General features: G+C 47.8%; 1 protein-coding gene across 2 annotated transcripts in view; it reads left to right on the top strand.

Annotated features, from left to right (window-relative positions):
* The first annotated feature begins 927 nt into the window (after positions 1-927).
* PSEN2 (presenilin 2) overlaps positions 928-4,974 on the top strand; it is a 22,039-nt gene continuing 17,992 nt past the window's right edge. For both annotated transcript variants that reach the window (XM_019549561.1, XM_019549563.1), the window contains exon 1: positions 928-1,015. The gene's annotated coding sequence lies outside the window, so the exon portion shown is untranslated. The remainder of the gene's footprint in view (positions 1,016-4,974) is intronic.

The raw sequence follows: 4,974 nt of genomic DNA on the forward strand, positions 1-4,974 counted from the left end.
ACACCTTCCTGTTCTGTGTGGACAATTCCCAGCTGTGACTCCTAGTCTAGCCCTTGTTCACTGGCCCGCTACTGCCAAGTCACAGCTGTGCAGGCGGGGGATAGTCAAAGAAGGTTTTTAGCTTGAATGTGTAACCACTCTAAACTCAAGCTATCATTAACCGTGATCAGCATTTCAAAGTGAGAGGAACAGTGGGGAAAAAACCCTGGTCATACCCAGTTCACTCACCCTTTCAGCATCCTCTCTGTATGGTGTGGCACAGGACTATTGATATGCCATTCTAGAATGTGGACCAAAGCCCACCAAGTTCCAGCCTGCAAGGGGTTACCTGCTCCCCCCCCCCAAGTCCCACACACTCACCCCCTGCTCCACACTGCGGGGAGGGGGGCAGTGGGTTGGGAGCGAAGGGCACTGGGTCAAGCACATACACGCTCTAATGATAACGACATGAAATCATACACAATATACATACACACACACAGGTTAAACACTGACTCAGGTGACAGTGTGTGTGTGGGTGTGTGTTGGCCATCAATGTTTACAAATGCGCCCTGGCGCAAAAAAAAGTTGAGAACCAGTGTTGCAGGAGGGCCTGGAAGGGCTCCCTACACAGGCCCCTCTTGCAGCTCCTGCAATGGACGGGAGAGGGCAGCTGCGGCCCCCGCTGCATCCCCCCACACCGACATTACCAGTGAGCCGCGCAGGGTAAGCGGTGCTCCTGCCATCCGGGGCTGCCTCACTCAGCGCGCGCCCTTGACAGCAGCACGTGGGCAAAGGGGCGGGGAAGAAACCCATTCCATCCACTGCCTGCTCCCATTGGGTGGCTCTTCCCCCGGCCACCTCTCGTTCCGATTGGAGGAGCCGCGGAACTTGGGGGGGGCGGAGCGAGGATACGCGTTGAGCGGCAGCGGTTCCGGCCTATCGGCGCTCGCGCCGCTCCCAGCCCGGCGTTCGCGAAGAGAACGCGGTGGAGCCAATAGGAGTGCAGAGGGCTTCGGGGCTTGACAAGGGACAGGTAAACACAGGTCGCGCCGCGCGTGGCTGGGGGAGGGGCCGGCCGGGCCGGCCCGGGGGTCGCAGCGCTGCTCGTGCCCTGCAGGGGGCCAGGGCCACACGCCCGAGACTCGCTCCGCCCGCTGTCAATTTCCTACCTCGGTTTCCTGCCCCGGTCTCGAGGCTGCGCCTGCGTTGGGACGCGACCAGGGAATGGGATCAGGCTTATGGGATCAGACTGGGGCGGGGAAAAGGGGGAGTAATTAGCAGGTGCCCAGGCGAGCACAAACAGAGATGATTCTTTTGCCCCAAGGCAGAGGTGTGAGTGGCTGGTGGTGGCCCTTTGGTGAGCACCCTCTTCCTTGCTGCCACCTATGGGAGCTTTCTGGGACAGAAGGAAAGCTGCCTGCTTTGCAGACCTTGGATTATTCTCTTCCGGAGTCCGGCACTGTTCTTTTGAGCCCCTCCAAGCTTTCCCGTAGCCAAGTTACTAATTTCCCCTTCCCTGTAAAGTGGGAAAAGGAGAGATGGGTATTGAGTGACTTGGTGATACATCTCAAGGCAGAGCCATGACAAGTCCAGATCTCTATTTGGCCATGGTGAGGCCACATCTGGAGTACTGAGTTCAGTTTTGGCCCCCCCCCCACTACAGAAAGGATGTGGACAAGTTGGAGAGAGTCCAGCGGAGGGCAGCAAAAATGGTGAAGGGGCTGGGGGGCATACTTAAGCCCAGTTCCCTCAGCTTCTCTTCATATTAAGTCTGAAGAAGAGAAGATTGAAAAGGAATTTAATAGCAGCCTTTAACTACGCAAAGGTGGTTACAAAGAGGATGGAGCTAGACTGTTCTCAGTAGTGACAGATGACAGAACAAGGAGCAATGGTCTCAAGCTGCAGCAAGGGAGGTTTAAGTTGGATATTAGGAAAAGCTCTCACTGGGAGGGTGGAGAAACACTGGAACAGGTTACCCAGAGAGGTGGTGGAAGCTCCATCCTTGGAAGTTTTTAGGCCTGGCTTGACAAAGCCTTGGCTGGCATGATCTAGATGACCTCCTGAGATCCCTTCCAGCTCTCATTTTCTATGATTCTGTGATCTCCTGTCCCTTGGTTCTGAGCAGTAACCAGTGCTCATTGACTTTGGTTAATCTGTAAGGTGCAAATTGACTTGGCCTTCTACTTGACTTTGGACTGACATGGGTAACTGCCACACGTCTTGCAGTTTACTTAGTTTCAAAGACAAGTCTGTGATAGAAGCAGGGGTGTTACTGAAGCAGGGACATCTCAGAATGTCAGAAACCAGCAGCAATGGCTGTGAGATACAAGCTACCCTGTTGTCATCTCCAGGATATGCTGTCTCAGAAGCCCAGTGATGATCATTTAAATGTACATATTATTAACTATTTCACTCCCCCATAATTAGGCCTGGCACATTAGTTTTGCTGACCTAACCCTGTCATCTAGAGAGAGGGGTTGGTGATGTCTTCTCACTCCTGACACTTTCTACGCAAGGAGGGACCTTAATGTAATTTCAGGTGTACCGGAAAAGTAGTCCTTTTACCAGGATAGTTTATTCTGTTTAGGAAACTAGTTTAAACTCTACTAGTCTAGCTGTTCCTGCTAAGTCTAGACAAGAACTAAGAAAGAAGGAGTCACAGATCTGCAAAGTCAGAGCTGACAATAACATCTCCTTCAGGTGGAGGCAACAGGGCTGCAGGCCTATATCATTCACAATTTACTGTGAGCAGCTTCTCATCATGATCACTCATGTGAGTGGTCAGCCGGGAGGCATGACATCACACAGATTTGTCCTTGCCTCCTATATTGTCTAAACCAGTGGTTCTCAACCTTCTTTGTACAAGGACCTGTTTGTAAACCTCTATGGCCAGTCCCAACCCAGTGCCCCTCATTCTTGACCCACTGCCCAAGAGACTTGTCCATGCTGCCCATAGCCTCAGAAAAGCAAGAGTTCAAACTGAAGTTGACAGGGAGAGCAAAAGATATGTACAGCACATTACTTGCTTTCCTGTGTGGGTTGCCTGTAGGACAGAAATGGAAATAGCTGATCTAAAGGCAACAAAAAAAAACAGGTCCTCTCACCTATAGACCACCAATGAGAGTGGCACCCAGAAGCAGGTCTTTCTTAAAACTTACAAGTTGAGTAATAAGTTTCCTGCCAAGTGAGACCAGCCATTATGTTGCAGTAGTTGTACTGCTATCATGTTTCATTTTGCAGTGGATAAAATCTGAAGTCCAGTGTTCAGTTTGTTTATTTGTCCTGGAAGGAAGAGCTATAGCCATCTACAGTCCAGGGGTATGAGCCCAAGAGAGAAAAAATGTTTCTAGTAAGATGAAAATGCAGCAGGGAAATCTTCAGTGACAATTTCTATAGCCCATGAAAGTCAGTGGAGTTGTGTTACTTGTGGGTTTGTTGAGTTGATTTCTTTTTTTTTTTTTTTTAAACTCACAGCCAGTATGGCCTATTACACAACATACTTCTTTCCCTATTCTCAGATATATTTGCTTATTTCTCATTGATTCCTGACAGCTAATAGCCTGAATCCTGAAAAAACAGGACAGTTAATGCCAAAACAGCTGTTTCCTTCTCAGCTCTTGCTTGCTAGTAATAAGTCAGACCCCAGAGCTATTGCCCAATTTTATTTTTGCCATTCAAGATTATAATCAGCCTCTTAATTTATGAAAAAAGAAAGTTAAGAACTCTGGAGACTTCTAATGATTTTACATTCAAAAAGGTAGATTTATGTCCTTTTGTGACTTACCATGCGTGGTGCCTATGGTCTGTCTTCCTCACTAACTGCATGTAGTCTTGATTTGGAAATGCAGGCAGAGCCTGCATTTTTCACTCTGAAATCTTCTATTAGTGAGACTATAAAGGAAACATGTTTCTCTCAGCCCTTCTCACTTTCTTTACTGTTTTCCTCTCCTGAAAACAGTAAAGTCCTTCCTTCTTCCAAAGCCAGATGAGAAAAATACCTTGTTTACATGCACTGACATTTGATAGATTGGACTGAAATAAATTACTTGGAAGACTCTTTCTTTGGGTCCTGTTGCTAGATGCTTGCTGGTTTAGTCCTCTTGGGGTTAATATAACTCCTTAAACACCACTCTTTTCGAGAGGCCCATTCCCACTAACCCAGCAATCAAAATGGTATAGAAAGAAATAGCTTGCATCACTTTACAGTGCTTTCTTCATGGACACATGATGCCTTGTGATCTGTTGTGTTGGCTTTCCATTTGGAATGCAACAGGGGCCTTGTCTTCTGCTTTGTTCAGCCCCAAGCATTGGCTGTGCTCAGCAGTTAAATGAGAGTCATCAGGTTGGCTCCAACAGACTTATGGGGGAGGGGGCCAAACTTACTTAGAAGTGATGTTTCACTGCAGTCACTGTCAGACTTCTAGACATGAAATTGTAAAAACTTTGCTCCAGGCCATCACAATCAGCTGAAGGAAATAGTGGCATAGAGAAGCTGAATGTCGGTGCCTGTGGGAAAGGGCAATGAATATTCTTTTTAGTCTCCATTTTGAGACTACTTACCAACTTGTAGGTCAAAGGTTAATTCTCATAATGACAAGAAGAAAAGGGAAATGGGAACTTCCTGCTGTTGCATCTAGGTGCAGCATTTACTGAAAGGATGACTGCTACTAAGGCTCTTCGCTGTGTCCCTCAATACTATGTTATATTAAGAATGCTCCATCCCATGTCCTACCAAACCAGTACATCATAAATGAGGGAAGGTGCATTGGTGAAATAATGTTTGAGTGTATTAGCCTGAACAGAATAACTGTTGTATTTCTCCATGGTGTTTCTCTTAGTTCTCTGTGTAGAAGACAGTATTGCCTTGTGGGGTCAGGCCAGTGCTCAGGATCTCAATATCATGCTGTTAGACAGGAGGTCATGGTGTACAATTGCACATACACACACAAACATCAGTTAGGCGTGCACACACACACACACACACACACACAC

Source organism: Crocodylus porosus, unplaced genomic scaffold (genome assembly GCF_001723895.1).
Source record: "Crocodylus porosus isolate Cpor-Errol unplaced genomic scaffold, CroPor_comp1, whole genome shotgun sequence".
NCBI lineage: Eukaryota > Metazoa > Chordata > Crocodylia > Crocodylidae > Crocodylus > Crocodylus porosus.